Source organism: Notamacropus eugenii, chromosome 2 (genome assembly GCF_028372415.1).
Source record: "Notamacropus eugenii isolate mMacEug1 chromosome 2, mMacEug1.pri_v2, whole genome shotgun sequence".
In the NCBI taxonomy this organism is placed as follows: domain Eukaryota; kingdom Metazoa; phylum Chordata; class Mammalia; order Diprotodontia; family Macropodidae; genus Notamacropus; species Notamacropus eugenii.
Window position 1 is genome coordinate 188,230,631 of NC_092873.1, and position 17,984 is coordinate 188,248,614.

Here is a 17,984-nt window from a genome sequence, read left to right on the forward strand (position 1 = left end):
CGCTTTCGCAGGTGGCAGAAGCAGTTTGAGAGGTTGCAGATAAGGTGGTGTATGTGTGGAGGGGGTGTCGTACGTATATGGAGAGAGGAGGATGGAGGAGATGGGGTGTAGCAGTGCATTGGGATGCAATGGGAAGGGTGTTGTTGAGGATGAGGGAAAGGGATGGTGATGCGCAAGGAAAAATTGGAGTGGTGGAGTCTAAAAGAGCTCCCTGGGACGAATTCCGGAGTTGGGAGAGGTTAACGAGTAAATGGGTGGGTACCGGGGAGTTTAAAAACGGAAAGGTGGATCTTACCGAATTCCCTGGACAGCTCTGAGGCAGGTAGGTGGGAAGGGGGCCAACTTCATTTGGTGATGATTACATGATAAGAAGAGAGAGAGGGAGAGAAAGAGAAAGAGAGATAGATAGATGTGTGTGTGGCCCAATCGTCCGGAGAGATGTGGGAACATAGAACAGGATAGGTGAAGAAGGTGGATTTTGGGTTCCTTGCACTGCGGAGTTAAGTGTATCGTTCTCTGAAGATAATGGGTGTCTACATGTAGTATCTTGGCACACCGTCATTGATCTAATGAGACAACCTGTGGCCATTAGGTTTAAATACAGATAGCAATTGTGACATACCGTACCTGTGGAAACATCCAATCCTTTAGGAAAAAAAGGAAGTACTTAGAGAAATTTTGGATTACAGCCTAAACCTTTCCTGGCCTAAGTCCCTTTCCTTGCCTGGATTCTCCTACCTTCTGTATTCATCTGCAATTCATATTGCTTAAAGGATGCTTCCTAATGAGCCTTTTGTGCAGGAAGGAAAGGCTTGGACCATTAGGAACTTGGGCATTTATCTGAGGCTGCCCCAGTTCCCCAGCCTGACTTTATTTTTTCAGCCTATCCAGCACTTGTCTTCTGTCTGGACTTAGTTCAGAACCCGTCTCATTGCTAGCTCTTAATACGCCAGAGCTCCGACGTTTTATCTGTGAGATGGGGCAAGGACGCCTTGGTGGCGGGTAGAGGAGCAAAGAGAGACAGAGACTTGGATAATGGCTTCTACCTGTAAATGAACCGGGAAGAGGGAGACTCTCCTGTTCTTTTTTGGTCTCTTGGGGCTTCGGGCACGTGGTTGAGAGGGAGGTGTGGAGAGGCCTATGATGTAATGACTCTTTCTGCAGTTGGGCATCTAGAGAAATTAACTCTGTGTCTGCTGGTTGCTCCTTTATTCTTACAATTTCCCTCACTCCTCCTCATCTTCATAGAGCTGCCACTGCAGAAAAAAAAGACAAGACTTCTGGTAGCAAAAGAGCAATGTACCCATACTGTGAGGACCTGGATTAAAATCCTGCCTTTGTGATTTATCTGTGTGACCTTGAGCAAGTCACTTAACCACAACTTGGGCCTTAGCTTCTTCCCTTATAAAATAAGGGGGTTAGACTAGACTAGCTTCTGAGATCTCTTCAACTCCAGATATGTATGTGATCCTTTGATCATATGTGAAACTTGATTTTTATTAATTTGAAAAGAAGTAATCCTCCTTTTCTGTGCTTATATTTGGGAATCTTGTCTCCCCAGCTTCCTACATAAAGCTTAAAAGGTTGAGGTCTGAGAAGGGATTAAATTGAGAAAACCATTTCAGGAGAAAGACTTGGCCAGAAAGAAAATTACATTTTAATTTGCCTTTATAAGGGTTTTGAAAAGAAAATGCTTTTTTTTTTTTTTGCCAGGAAGATACTGTCAAAGCCTTGTTTCACAGAACTTAAAAGTAAATTGCTAGTTTTAGAGCCAATCTGTGAATCAATTTCCTTCAGTATATTCCTCTACCTTACCAAATATTGAACGGTGTTACAGCTTTGCACAGGTATGTCAATTGTATGATACAAGTGCTGTTTCCAAATGAGGTGAGATTTGAGCAATTCAGTTTCTTCCACATGCTAATATTGGGTAGCTTTAAAGACCAAGTTTTGGAGTGTGTGGCAGCAGCCCTTTTTTGGCCGTTATTCATTGTCTTTTTTAGCATTACATGGGAGGGGTTTGGAGCTTACAGGACGAGAAACTAATGATTTGGGAGTTTGAGAAAGTGGGAAGATATTCCTGTTTTTCCTTTTGAATTCAGACGAATGCATTTTTTAGTTGGAATTTAATTGCAAATGTCGAGTTTTTCACCCTCCCTCTAATTTTACGATGAATAAGCCAAGAGGTTTACGTTTAAAGAAAGGCAGTAGGAAAGGCATTGACTTTGGTGTTAGAGCTGTCCCTGTGATCTTGGTCAAATGATTTAACTGCTCTGAAACTCATTTTCCTTATCTGTGAATTGAGGAGTTGAATTAGATGGTCTTTAAGATCTCTTCTAAGATTCTAGGGATACTAGAATAATAGTATTACTTTTTAATATCTATAATTATTTAACATGCAAGTTTGATAAAATATATGCAAAAACATTCCTTTCACTAAAGTGGCTACAAATTGAGACTGACTTAATATGCCATATATATATACACACACAATTTTAAAATTTATATTATTGGATCATAACCTTTATAGTATTGGATCATAACCAATATTTTGTCTCATGGTTTCATATTTCCCTGCAACTATCTCCTATGTCCTTACTCATAACTTATGAAATACTCTAAATTGAAAGGTCAGATAATTATTGTCCTTGATAGTAAGCCTGGCAGACTTTCTGACTATTTTAATTCAAATTTGGATATTCTACTTCTGGGTAACAAGTAACTAGAATTAGAGTTAATTTAACACTTGAAAACTTTGATCTTTGGAGACCATGGAGTGGTAATTGAGTTCAAAAGTTTTTGAAAGATGACCTTCATTAAAAGATACAGCCAGGCAGGAACTACCAAATCTTCTTTAAATGTGAGAGCCCTTTGAAACTGAGGCTAGATGTGCTGAACACCCAGTGTGACTAGTGGCCCCAGTTTGGTTTTCCAGCCTTTTTTTTGTTTGTTTGTCTGTGGTTTAGTGTAGGTGGAAGAGGAGGGAAAGAAGAGAGGTCAGGAGCTAATTGTGACCTATTTCCAGGCATCCCGATTTCAAGAGTTTGATTGCTAATGTGGTTAGTCATTCTGGAGGGATGGAAAGAGAGAGGAAAGGAAGTATGTGTGTGTGTGTGTGTGTGTGTGTGTGTGTGTGTGTGTGTGTGTGTGTGTGTGTGTGTGTGTGCGCGTGCGTGCGTGTGTGCACACGCACACTCATGCACTCCCGTCTGTCCCCTTGTCCGTCCATGCCTGCCTGTGCCTGGGTATGTCTGTGCCTAGGAATTCAAATTCAGCTATTTTCATCTTATAGTGATGCATCAGTTCCTTGACATATAAAAATGATATAGGAAAATGGGCTAGAATTCTAGTATTCCTTGTTACTCTATGTAAAATAGTACAAAAGCTAAAGTGAGTATACCGTATTGAAAAATGCTGTTATTCACTTCTTTGAAAATTAATTTGTTTTAAACAATAGCCCCAAACATTCATGTGCACAAATATAATAAGAAACGACTATATAAATGGTAAATTCCATTATTTACTCTCTTTTAAAAAAAATACACCTTACACTTAAAAGTCTTCTTTTCTTAATAATAATTAGGATACATGAATTTTAAAGGCTTGTAACTAAATCCAGCACCTTGTTTCCAATTTGGCAAATAATGTGAATTCGTGAATTCAATGTTCAGCAAGCATTTATTTAGCACCTACTATGTGCCAAGCACTCACTAGTTGGGATTGCCTTACTAAAATGTATTTTTGCCTTTTTTAGTAAAAAAGAATTAGCATTTTGACCACTCTTTCAGCTGATAGGTTAAGTCAGTTCAAAGAGAGAAGTTATATCTCTTATATATGCAAAGACATAGATACTTTGAAAGTATTAAGTAATAAAAGGATAATTTTCAACATAGAAATCTGGGTACTGGATTCTTAGAAAATGTTTGGTAATGAAAAGCTATTCTCCTCACTGGCAGAAGAAAAGTCTCATTTTGTCAGAAGCTGGAAGCCCTGGGTTGATTGATGGTACATAAGCTCTCAGGTATACAGTTCCCATTGAGGTGATAGCTGTCTGTCAGGGACTCCTTTAGTTAGGTCTTAAAGGAAAAATAAAGATTGAGGTATGGCTAAGAGAAGCAAGGAGGATAATTTCCTTGAATCCAGATTAGAAATGATCTGCACACATACTCAGCAGCAGAACTCTCATCCTTCATTGAAACATTACTTAAAGGTTTGTTAAATTAGAAGCCAGTATTATACTGTGTTATACTTCCCAGGAATAAATACTTCCCAGAACTCCAGGGCTCGCCTGAGAAAGGCCTGACTTGCCATTTCCCTCTTCATTTCTAGTGTTGGGGGTAGAATTGATTATTCAGTGTGATGTTTCCATTTTAGTTCCCTTAGCATCAAAAGATGTAGTATACTGATGGTAGGAGTGATAGTGATGATGGATCTGGGAGGGAGAGAAAGAGAGACAGAGACAGACAGAAGAGAGAGTGTGTATATGTGTACATACATATACATACACTCCCATATATGTGTCCTTGTAATCTTTTCCAAGACATGGCAAAGTCAAGGAGAATTGCATTACCCTGCTTATTTCTACTCATGGTGTCCAGTCCTCTTTGAAATGAGTGCATCTGGTTTCATTTCAAAGAACTTTATGAGGGAAGGTGTTTTTCACTGCAGCTGTCCCATGTAGTGTGTGTATGTCTGTGTGTTTTGTAACTGTCATCATGATAAAGTTAGAATAATTTTCTCTTTGCTTCCAAAATCTGAACTCAGATGTTAAAGCAACTCAACTGCTTATGGCCATGTCTAAGGCTTCTGTCTTGTGCTTGGTATTTCTTGCCAAAAGGCTATTTTGTAATTTCCTTTAGCAGTGCTGTACTCGTCAGTGATTCTCAACGAATCTCCTTCCTCTTCCTACAGCAGCAGTACACTAGGGGGACTGTTTTTCCTCTTTTCAAGCTGTTTCAAAAACTGATGAAATGAAGAAACTGACCCTTTGTGTCCTTTGATCTGCAAGCCCCTGACTAACTCACATAAGGTCCTTTAGTGTCAGGCTTATCTTCTTAATGGAGCCATCGAGGACATATTTTTAGGAGATTTAGGCAAGTTCTACTTTAAGAAAATGACACCATGAAAAAATATCTTACAGCAGTCTGACTTAAAAAAAAACCACATAAATTTTACTTGTAATTCCCACTTGAAAGCTGCAAGATATTTCCATTTGGACAGTTGAAGAAATCCATCCTTCTCCTCTCCTAGTTCTTGGAAATTTTGTCTGACTCTTTCTATCCAGAGGTCACAATGGAAAACTGTCAGAATGTTTCCCAGAAGGGAGCCATCAGGCCCAGTCACCCTAGTTAGATACTGTGTTTCCCAGTAGCTAGTGCTACAAATCCCTAATAAAAATAGGACTCTAACCTATAAGTTAGGGGTCTAACTCTCATGGGGTTGTTGTAAGTAAGGCTTAAATGAGATAACATATATAAAATGCTTTATGATGCCAGTGATGACAGGATATAAAATAATCTGACTCATTTTTTCATACTTGTTCATGCATACTCTCTAGGCCTGGGAGAGGGACTTAATCCTGACTTTGACCTCTTCTTTTTTCTCTTGACCTGGTATGACATTGTAGTGGAAAAAATGCTGGATTTGGAATCAAGACCTGGATTTAAATCATATCTCTACCACTTACTCTTGCAGGGTTACACTTGTTCTCCTTCCTCATGGTGTTCAAGGCCAGCCTCCAACACTGGTTTTGTGACCTGGGTATGTCACTTAATTTTCCAGCATATTGCATAGTCTCTAAGATTAGGACAACTTTCTCTAACTTGCAGAGGAAATGCAGACCTGTGTTGGTAGTGGGACCTTCCGCTTAGAACTTCTCTATACCAGTGAAGTCATGGGTCTAGGTCCTATCTGCCTCTGTTTGAGGGAACTGTGGTGGAGTGAAGAGAACTGGACTCAGAGATAGGAAGACCAGGATTTAATTCCTGCCTCTCCCACATACTTGCTGTCTGACTTTGGACAAGTCACTTAACTTCATAAGGACTAGAAGGTGTTGACCTACATTGGTAGAGGAAGTTTCCTTGTCTGGGGATTGATTTCTGATACAACTGATAGCACAGGTCCAGTCTGTATCTCCAGTTTCTTGTGGCTCTGGAAGGCAGAACTGCTGTACCTGTGTACCCTCAGGCAAATCATTTCATGTTTCTGAACCTCAATTTCTTTGTAACATTTGGAGTTTGGACCCACATGACCTTTAAGATGTCCTCTGGTTTTAAATGTATTATCTGTGGGCATTTTTCTGTATCTTTGGCAGAATTACCTGTTCCATTGGTATCCATCGACATTTTGCTGTTAGATAATTTAGCCCAGGTTCATTACAGCTTTGGGTACTGGAATCAGTGGGGTGTGCATGATGAGTTGTTGCTTGAGGGTGTCACCCTTGAGTAGGGTGTGGCAGCAAGGATGAGAAAATCTACTATCAATGGTCCTGATTATAGACGGAGAGAAGGGAGTGGGGGAAGAGACTGGGACTGCTATTGTCACAAGATCTGAATGTTTTCTGACTCAACATTACAGCATCAGTTTTTCACAGGTGTAGGTCACCACATTGTTGACATATGTGGCTATTGCAAGGCATAGGTCAACTTTGGCCTGTTATTGACCTTTCGCTATAAAAATATGGAACAGGTACACATATTTTAAGATGTGATAAGCTATGTTAATATTTTACAGACCCACAAAAGCAGGTTATTTCAAATGGTATCTATGTCAACATGAAGGTAAATAGGGACAGTCTAAATAAAAGATTGTGTGTGTATGTGTGTATCTCTTTGGCAGTCTGCTCAAACCAAAAGACCCATTCTTAGAATAATGTTTTTAAATGAGTGAAATAAGATACATAGACAAAGGAAGCCAATTATAATACAGTGGTTATCAGAATTTTTTTTAAGTTCATAGATCCCAGATTAAGACCCTGTGATAAATCATAAATTTAGAGCTGGAAAGGGACAGTAGAAACAATCTAGTGTAACTCTTCATTTTATAGTGAGACCCAGAGAGATGAAGTAACTTGGTCAGGATGATGCAGATAATAAACTAATTGAGTCAGGATTTGAGCTCAGGTCCTATAACTCAAAGTTCAGCATGTTATCTTCCTCCTAATCCACTGTATTATATACTGTTTCTGCTATTCGTTTATGTCTAGTGGCCTAGAGAATAGCCACATAAACTAGTCATTAACTTCCTATCCATTGCCACTTAGAGCATGTTCAGGCTGATTTTAAGGACTCTTTCTTCCTAGGGCCCACCTTCTATTCCTAGGCATATAGTTGTAGCTATTTGTTGATGGAAAAACAGATGATCAAACATTCTTCCTCCAGTGATGACAGCATCCTGTATGGCAGAAGTCCTGGTTAGAGTTACCCTTCTTTGCCTGTGCTCAGGAGCCAGGTAGATTATATTCCAGTGCCATGGAAAGTAGACTGGACCCCAACAAGCTCAGGAGCTGTTAGATTACTAGATTAGGACTGAAAGGAACCGCAGAGGCCAATCTTGTCTGGCTTCCTTCCTTTATAGGCCAGAACACTTAGGCCCAGTGAGGTAAGTGACTTGACTGAGTTCATATAGTAAGCATCCAGGACCTCTGACTCTAGAGCTTTGCTTCAAAGGGAAACTGGTTGTTTCCCTCATGATGCCCTTGGGGATTCAAAGCTGATTTAAGGGTAGCTTTCAGAGTTGAGTTTAGCTTGAAGCTCTTTATTTTGAAGCTGGAATAGACCCAAACACCTCCTAAATGGAAAAATCTCAGATCTAGAACAGAGGGTAGTTGGAGGAAAATTGTGGCTGTTGACCTTATTTCATTTGTTTTCAGTTGTATCTGACTCTTTGTGACCCCATTGGGGGTTTTCTTGGCAAAGATCCTGGAGTGGTTTGCTATTTCCTTTTCCAGATCATTTTACAGATGAGGAAACTGAGGCATACAGGGTTAAGTGACTTGCCCAGGGTCTCCTAACTAAGTGTCTGAGCCTGGATTTGAACTCAAGTCTTCCTGACTCCAGCCCTGGCCACTCTAGTTGCACTGTGTAACTCCCTTTAACTTATTACTCCTCAAAAATCTGAAGCCAGAAGGGGCTTTAGCAGTCACTGAAAACTAAATGACTTGTTCAGGGTTATTCTGTGTTTTCCTTGAAGTCAGAGGGATTGTGTTTGAATCCTAAAGTGTCACTTAGAACTTGAGGAAATCATTGCACTTTTCTAAGTCCATCACCATACCTCACAGAGTTGTCATGTGTGAAGAGGTGATGGAAGGTCAGGAATGTTCTATAAATCCTTAAAGAAGTAAATACATGTGAACTGGTACTGTACTATAAAGTACTCTCTTTTGACTCCTGAATTTAGGACTTCCCCCACACCCCTCCCACACTGTGCTGCCTTCTTCAAGGGAGAGCAGCCCTCCAGTCCAGTGCCTGTTTGCTAGGGTAAGATGCAGCTCAGTTTCCAAGGAGCACCGCTGTTTTCACAAGAGAAGGAATGCTTCACTGCTTGCTTTCTTTTTTTTTTTGTGGACTTTCTCTTGTCTTTTGATCCCAACTTGAATGAATATGTTCCTGTCTTCTTGACTAGGCCATAGAGGACTGAGAATGGAGTCCATTGACAGGAGCAGCCATTTATTCTTTTAGCAATTAGACCAAAAGGATCTAATTGTCCTACTTGTTCAAAGAGCTCAACACAGAGAGATGGAAAAGTAAGTGTAAAAGTTTTGGAGTTGGACCACAGCTAGAACCTTCAAAGATTTATCTTCCTGAGTTCAGATCTGACCTGAGACACTTACTAGCTGTGTGACCTTGGGCAAATCACTTAGCCCTGTTTGCCTCAGTTTCCTCAACTGTAAAATGAGCTAGAGAAGGAAATGGCAAACCACTCCAGTATCTTTGCCAAGAAAACCCCAAATAAGGCCACAAAGAATTGGACACAACTGAAAAGCAACTGAACAACCACAACTTCCTGACTTGAAGCCCAAGCCTCTATCCACAGTGCCACCTAGCTTAACCTCTCTGAGATGTAGTTCCCCATCTAGGAAGTGAGAGGGTTGGACAAGATGACCCCCTAAATTTCTTTGTAATTCTAAGTGCTTTGGGATTATGGCCAGCATATCCCTCCTGTAGGTGGCAAGATTTTTGCATGGCACAGCTCTGATTGTGGCACAGTTCTACCCCACTTCATGTAACAGATAAAGAAGCTGAGGTCTAGAGAAGGATCTGTCTTGCTCAAGGTCACTAAGCTAGTTACAGTTAAGACTGTAGACTAGAACCCAGATCTCCTGACTCCTAGTTGAGGATCTGACCAGTTTGCCATAATATCAATTAGTCATAACTTGTGTTCCAGATGTCTCCATCCTTATTGCATTATTTCAGCATGATTGCCTCTTGGAATTGTTTCACTTGCCTTTGCCTAATTGGTTCCTTCTAAAGAAATTGCTTGAGAATGTGGTTGCTTTCCTTCTTGAGTTTGTCCCAGTGTAATTCACTTCTGGGAAGTCTTTTGTGATTAAAACTGCACCTTCTCTATCTAATATCCCCCCATTATTTATGGGACTCTATTTGGTCTCTATCAGTTTGCACCGATTTGTCTGTTTCTGGATAAGCTAAGTTTTTCCAAGTTTTTAAGTGATAGACAGTGACTGGTGACTAGTATATAGGACTTAGAAGCAAGTAGACCTAGATTCCAATCCCATGCCTAACACTAACCCTATGTCTGTGGGTTAGTCACTTAATATTCTGAGCCTGAAAAAAGGCCTATCTGTAGAAAGGGGAGAATAGTATGCCTTACAGTGTCGTTTTAAGTCAGAAATGAGATAATTATGTAAAACACTTTGCAAATCTTAAAGCCTTCTATAAACATCAGTTATTATTATATTACATTTTCTAAATAGGGAATGTATTTTCTAATATAGTACTCTGCAATGTATATACATGTATAATATACATACTTTTATGTGTGTGTGATATTGACTGAGAGCTGATTTTTTTGTGTATTATGACCTTAGTTATAATGTAAGATTGGCTGTGTTCCAAGACTTTAAAATTGGAGAGGGATAATATGAATAATCAGAATGACCTAGAGTATCAGGAATGTAATGACATCATAAGTGGAGTCTTCAGGGCACTTGGAGCCATAAAAGGGGCATGGACCTGGAACCCAATGGCATTCTTGTTGAAATGATACATTATAGAATTTAAATGATACTTGGACATCCTCGGGGGCTCGATTAGTGTATCAAGCTCTTTAATGGTCCCAGAAGACTTCACAGATGCCAGAACCAAGAATATCATCAAGTACCGCAGAAAAGGAGGGGAAAATAAAGCCTTTATGACTATCCTGGCATCTTGCTGCATTGTAATATCAATGTGGTTTGCCCTCAGTACATGTGTTGTGCTTTAATCAACCATGATTTGTGCCCAGCACAGTACCTGGCATACTTTATAGTAGGTATTTAATATTTGTTGAGTGAATAAATGAATAAATCAGATAAATCAAATAATTTGAAAAAGTCCTGTGCAGAGGACACTGGCTTTGGTGTAAGAGGACCTGAGTACTTCTGTCACTTTCTGCTTGGGTGACCATGACCAAGTCATTAAAAAACCTCTTTGCCCCTCTGTTTCCTCATATGTAAGAAACAAGGGAGTTGGTCTAGGTGGCATATATCTATAAAATGGGGATAATCATGGCATTTCTAAGTTTGTTGTAAGGATCAAATGAGATAATAATTATAAAAACCTTAGTACATAATGTAAAAATATACATTGAATAGCCTGTATCAGATTGCATGCTGTCTTGGGGAAGGGGAAAAATTTAGAACTCAAAATCTTATAAAAGTGATTGTTGAAAACTAAAAATAAATAAATTGATTAATTTTAAAAAGCCTTAGTACAATGCCTGGCACATAGAAAATGCTATATAAGTGTTAGCTATTATCCTTATTCCTGCCCCAAATCTAAGCTCCCTTGAGTTGAGTACTGTTTTTTACCAAAATAGATCCACTAGCAGAAGGTTTCTTTAATTCTTAAATTTCCTTAATGATTTTAAAATATGATTCCACTTACAAACATTTTATTTGAAAGCAACATTTGAGGAATATAGTCATCAAGGAAATAATGAAAAAAGCAGGTGATATTTATAGTAATGCTTTACAGCAACCTATTAGTAATTGATATTTACATGGGATATTCCAAATCCTTAGTGCAGTTTTAAGCACTTAAATCTTAAAACTTTAAGCAATTATATGTAATATATAACTTAATATATATAAATGCATTTATACGTAATGTAATTATAATATATACTATGATTAAATATATAATATATAATTTATTATTGTATATATTACATTAAGCTATTCAGACTTAAAATTTTAATCTATTATAACTTAAAACTACTCCAAGACTTTGGGGACATCCTGTATAGTGCTTTAAATTTTTGCAAAGTGCTTAATGTGCATTATCTCATTTGATCCTCCCAACAAACCTATTGCATCTATACTACAATTCATATTTACACTGACGAAACTGAGGCTGAGGATGAGACTTGGTCCATGGTTGCATAAGTAATGAGTATCCTAAGTTAATATTTGAACTGAAATCATATGACTCCAAGTTCAGCCTTCTTTCTATTCTACCTTTCCGTTAGGCTCAGGAAGGACACAGATGGATCTCATTTGACATTGATGCCCTGGGAAACTGACATGATAAGTGTTTGTGATCACCATGGAGTCATGGAGTGTTAGAGCTTTTTGAGGCACCTTAGAGAGAAGTTGGTCTATTGACCTCATTGTATACATAATGAAACAGAGCAGCTATGTATGGTGATTTGCTAGTGACTGGCTGAGGTTGGACTGGAATCTGTCCTTTATTCTATGATTCTAGCATTCTTAGTGATGATACCTCAGTTTAATAAATTTGAGATTTTAACGGTGCCTTGTTCTGCCATACTTAGGAGTCTAGGGTAGATTGAATGGGGTGCTTGAATATTTTGGAAAGAAAAACAGAAGCCACTTGGAAGAGAGGGGTTGATAGAAGCATCTGGGCTACTGAAAACTATAGACTTATTGTATCCTTAGCTTTTTTTTTTTTTAATGTCCCTAGAATTTCTTTTTGCACCACCTCCGTTTGGGTTTCCCACCTATATAAAGATGTTGACTTGCACAGTAGCTACCTCTGTGGAAAGCTCATTGCATGAATTCATCATTTCTCTTTCCAAACTGGGTTGTCATGTTTTGAATTTTTCCCTCTTTTCTCTCCATTTTTTCCACTTCTACATTATCTTCCAGCCCCATTCTTCCCCCCCAAACTTACCCCCCCCCCAAAAATTGTAGGGTTTTTGCATTCAGATATTTGTTGTGGAACAAATACCAAGAAAGTGAAGTTGATTTAGTCCTTGCCCTTTCTCCTAGTAAAAAGGCCTTTGTGGGCAGCTAGGTGGTGCAGTGGCTAGAGCATGGGACTCTGAATCAGGAAGACATCTTCCTGAGTTCAAATCTGGCCTCAGACACTTACTAGCTTCGTGACTCTGGGCAAGTCACTTAACCCTGTTTGCCTCAGTTTCTCATCTGTAAAATGAGATGAAGAAAATGGCAAACTGCTCCAGCATCTTGGCCAAGAAAACTTCAAATAGGGTCAAAAAAGAGCCAGACACTTCTGAGAAGACCCTTCTAATAACTTTACTTCTCCTTCTACCAGTCAGATTGCAGGGATGAAGAGGCAGACTCTTTTTATGAGAACCTGTGGCCACAGAGAACCCTAGAAAATCTTGATGCCCTGAGTAGGAGAGGGAAGCTCTCTTGCTGTAAGTCCTGCATTTTGCTTAAGAGAGAATGAGTCTAAAAACAGGCTTCTCTCTATAGTGAATGGGCAGTAAGTTCCCCACAAATCATCTTTTTCCTTTGACATTTAGGAGAAGGGGGTGGGTTTTCTTTTTTTATGCATAGAAAAGAAGATGGCCCATACTCCCTGCCCACCCACACCCCCCTGTTTCCAGTGTCAGAGAAATGAATACCTTGACTTTGGAGAACATTGATTATCACACTCAAGAGGTGACTTCGAGGATGGAACCAGCAGAGGGAGTGTACACGTTTTAAAGCTATTCCCAGAGTTTTTTTTTTCCCCTAGATGCTAAAATACTCACTTGGATTACAAGTAATTCTAAGGCATATAAATATCATATTAGAGATGCTTGAACTTAAGATCCAAAAACTCTAGTTCTTAAAAAATTGATTCAAGAAGTTGGAGTGGGGGTAAATTCTCTATAATCTATTGCTCCAAACAGGAAACTTTAAAAGCAAGAATTCCTCCCCCTCTTTTTTTGGAAGTGGAGGAAGATTAATTCTTGTCATCCCTCCCTGCTTCTATTGAATTTCTGGTTGACTTTAATAGGGCTACATTTCTTCATAGGATGATAGATTTAGAGCTGGAAGGGACCTTAGATATTAACTAGTTCAATCCCAGCCCCCTTATTTCACAAGGAAACTGAGGCCTTAGAAACAAAGCATCTTGACCAAAGTCACACAGGTAATAGGTGGCAGAATAGGATTCAAACCCAGGTCTTCTGACTCCAGTACTCTTTCTCTTATACTACATTCCCTTAATAGTTTAGCTTGTCTCTGGTATGCATGTCTATTTGATTGATTATCTTCCTCTATTTTCTGTTTTTTCTCTGGGTTTCTTTCTGGTTTCTATGGACTCTTTCTTCCCTTCTCCTTAGGTCCAATCTCTGTATTTATTGTAGCTTTCTTGGTTATTCTTATTTATACTTTAGCTCTGCTTCTGTCCTGTTTGCTCCTCCCTATCTTTCTGAGCAGCCTCTGGAAACATTCCCTCCAGTAATGAGTCCACCATAGTAACAACAGGAGTCCGCATACCTTTTACTTGAATGGCTCCCTAAAGGTGCCAGATCCAGGACAGAGTTATACAAGTAAAGTTATGAGAGATCTAGTATTCAGTGGGGGAGGATGTCAGACAAAACAAAATGATCACAATAATAATAGCTAGCATTTATATAGCACCTACTATGTGCTAGGAACTGTGATGAGCACTTTACAAACCTCTCCTTTGATCCTCACAGTAGCACTGGGAGGTAGGTGCTGCTATTATCCACATTTTACAGTTGAGGTTACTGCAGCAGCGAGGTGGTGAAGTGGACGCAGTGCCAAGTCCTGAGTTCAGATATGATCTCAGACAGTCCTAGCTGTGTGACCCTGGGCAAGTTATTTAACTCTGCTTGCCTCAGTTTTCTCATCTGTCAAATGAGCTAGAGAAGGAAATGGCAAACTCCTGCAATATCTCTGCCAAGAGAACCCCAGATGGGGTCACAAAGAGTAACAGTAGCTGAATATTGAGACAGGCAGAAAGTAAGTGATTTGTCTAGGATCCCACAGCTAGCAAATGTCAAATTGAATAATACCAATTATCATTATTATTCTAATTGTCCTGGGAAGAATGACTAGAAGGTATGATTCTCCCCTCCCCCCCCCCCAGTTTCTTAACTACAACTTAAGCTTTTTCCTTCTAGTGGCTTGTGTTTCCCATGCTCCCTTCAGTATTGGTACTTCCATCTTCATCCTTTGCTATGGTGCTGGTGTTGTGACCTGCACCATTAGCTACAGTATCACCACAAATCTCAGATTCATTGTGGCTTGTGAGACATAGAGTAGTAGCCAGTGGTTCCCACTGGAAAATCAAAGCTGAAAAACACATCTTCCCTTCAAGTTTATAGATTGGAGAAGAGAGGGAGAAGGTTGCCTCTGTTGGAAGTTGAAGGGGGGAAGAGGGAAAGGGTAGAGATTTACTGTGGATAGAAATTAAGGGTCACTTTCCCATGGGAATTTTCACAAGAATTATTTGGAAAGATGGGGAAAAAAAGCAACGTATACCTATCATGTTAGCATGGGTGCAGAGCTGCCTTTATGTTTTCCCCCTACACCCTTTGTTAAAGACACAGCAGTTGTTCTGATCCCAGCAAGGGTGAACAGCCACAATTATTTAAGACCTCAGAAACCACAAACAAAGAGGTCACAGCACACTGGTGTAGGCTCGGGCTGCCACCTGCATCTCATTTATAAAATGATATGTTTCGCATCAAGCTGAAACTTGAGAAACCTTAGCCTGTCTGAGGCGTGGAAGACAAATGGGGATTTTTAAGATAACTTATCAATTCAGAGACCTTATTGGTAGTTCATTCCTTAATAACCTTTTCACGTGGCAATTATTCTTTAAGGTGAATGTGTGTTTGTGTCCTTTTCAAATTTTTTTTCCTCCGGGTTTCAAGTGACTTATTATGATACTGAGAAGCCACAAGTTTTTCACTGACAAAAAAAAAAAAGCCATAAAATTTTATCATAATCATTCAAGTAAAATAAAACAAAACAACGCAAAAAAATGAACTCAGGTAACAGGTAAGTCTTTTAAGGTAGCTTGGTTCGCTAGAAGGAGAATTGGACTTAGAATTGGAGAACCTGGGTTCATATGCTCTTTCTTGGTGATGGTAATGGTAATGATGACCATTAACCATTAGATTATAAATTCTTGCCTTTTCTCAGTGCTTAGTGCAGTAACAGACACATAGTAAGTCCTTAATAAATGCTTAGTGACTTTGGACAAGTTATTTCACTGTCCTTGTCCTCATTTTTACACTCTAACATTAAGGGATTAGACCTGGTAGTCTCTAAGAGTCATTTGGTTCTTGATCTATGAGCCATGGAAAAGCCAGTCATATTTTCATTTCAGGAATGTCCGCTGTCCCTCAGTTCTGTACTAGGTCTATAGACACATTCTCTGACAAAATCAACCTTTACCTTGCATTTGTTGAATATGCAAACTCCATGCTCCCAATGGCTTGACTTTTCACTTATTTTTCTTTCATTCCCCTCCTTCTCCCAAGTGAACACCAGATGTAGATCTCAAGTCACTTCTAAATAATAAATGTTAATTACTTATTTCAAACTACAACTTTGTATGTAGGCTGGGACGATAAATACAACTGTCAAGGAACAGAGTTCTGTCTGCTTTCAGAAGTAGGTGGCAAACTTGACAACTGCCTATATACAGATCATGCTATATTTCTTTCTTTCTTTTTTTTTTGGATATCCACCCAGATTTGGCAGATGCAGACAATAAGTGAAAAGCAGTGGTTTTGAATGGATAAAGGATAAGAGTTTCCTGTGTGGGCAGGTCAGGTGCAATTCTGATGTTCACAGTGATGTGATTAAGCCACTTAAAAGAACTCCGGCTACTAATGAAGCCCTAGGTTAATATATATATATATATATATATATACATATATATATATATACACACACACATATATACACACACACACAGACACACACATATATGTATATATATATATTCTTAAAATTAAGTTTTTATTATGCTTTTTGTTTTTACATCAATCATATCTGTATGTGGCTCTGCCATCCTCTGCTACCTCTCCCAACTGATTCCTTTTTCATAACAATGGAAGGTAGTTAAAGAACTGTGACTACATCTGAGTATAAACGCCACATGCTGCCCCACTTGGCCCCATCCTCTTCCCTCAGGGAAGGGAGGCTTGTTTTATTATCTGTTTTCCAGTACTTTTTCGGATCTTTTCAGCTAACGTTGTCTTTTTACTTAAGTTGTTGTCATATCTTATATATCATGTATATCAGTTACTTCTGATTCTGCTTATTTCAGTGTTTATCGCTCAGACAAACAGCATTTACAAAGTGCCTACTGTGTGCCAGGCCCTGTGAAGTGGTACTTTTTCTCAAAGAGTTCGCATTCTGTGGAGGGAAGGTTCATAGAAATCTTTCCATGTTTCTCCTAATTCCTCATATTGAATCTCTGTCCTTCATACCCAGACTCTAATCCAGTGTTGGATGGCCTGTTTAAAGCCTTTCATGATGCACCAGGCTTGTATTCATCCTTTGTCTTCTTTACATCCAAGAGCATTAATGCTCTCAGCGAATTAACACCACCGTGGACAGCAAGACATTTATTAGGCTCCTATATTATGTAGGGCTCGGTGCTAGGTGTTGGCAGAGTTAGTGCTTTGAGACATCTGACATGCTCTTGGGGAAAGCCATTGGTATAGCATGCAGACACTTGTTGGCTAACTCTGGGAATGCCACAATTTCTTCATCGGTCAGATGCATATAATTGTAGCACCCCATCTCACAGGGTTGTTAGGAGGGTCAAATGAGTTTCACTTGTATGTAATATAATATTTTGCAAAACTTACATCCCTAAACATATGTTGGCCATTGTTATTACTAATTCAAGTCCATAGGCAGATTAGGTGGCTTGGTGGTTAGAGTGCTGGGCCTGGTGTCAGGAAGATATGAATTCAGATTTGATCATAGCTGTTTGACTCTGGGTAAGTCACTGTCTGCCTTGGTTCCTTCAACTATAAAATGGGGATAAAAACAGCACGTACCTCCTAGGGTTGTCGTGAGGATAATATTTTAGATATTTGTAGAATATTAGCACAGTGCCTGGCACTCAGTGGGTGCTTAATAAACGTTTCTTCCCTTCCATAAGGGCAACGTGACTGTAACGGTGTGATGCTGTCTAATCTCACCAGTGATGCTCATAAAGTAAAAAGGTCCAGAGTAAATTCTAACCTGGAAGTTGAGGCCCTATGTAATCTGATACCACCTCCTCCCCATTTTATCTCTTCTTGAACGTGCCATTCAACAGCTAAATTTGATTCCTTTTGGTCCTCCCCTTTTTTCCCCCAACTCAGTGTTTTTTCCTTTTCTGTGTCTTTGTTCAAGGGTTTATTCCTTGACCATAGAATGGTCTTGCTCCCCCATCTCACCCTGTTGAGTGCAGTACCCTTTAGGGCCCATCTCAAAACTTCCCCTTTCATGAAACCTTCTGTGATTTCTCTTCCTCCTCGGATGTCATATAGAACTTTATTTCGTAACTTTCTCGTGCACTTTTCGTGCAATA

The 17,984-nt window shown here is 39.4% G+C and overlaps 1 protein-coding gene and 1 long non-coding RNA gene across 4 annotated transcripts in view; one reads left to right on the forward strand and one right to left on the reverse strand.

Moving 5' to 3' along the window:
* Positions 1–17,984, reverse strand: part of LOC140526625 (uncharacterized) — a 66,259-nt gene that overhangs the window by 30,135 nt on the left and 18,140 nt on the right. Inside the window, exon 3 of one of the 2 annotated variants that reach the window (XR_011974449.1) lies at positions 527–1,256. The exons of the other annotated variant lie outside the window; for it this stretch is intronic. This is a non-coding gene — a long non-coding RNA (uncharacterized lncRNA). Of the gene's footprint in view, positions 1–526; positions 1,257–17,984 lie in introns of those variants that run through there. 2 annotated transcript variants of the gene reach the window in all.
* The window catches only part of FOXO3 (forkhead box O3), a 153,886-nt gene that overhangs the window by 5,079 nt on the left and 130,823 nt on the right, over positions 1–17,984 (forward strand). The window lies entirely within an intron of this gene.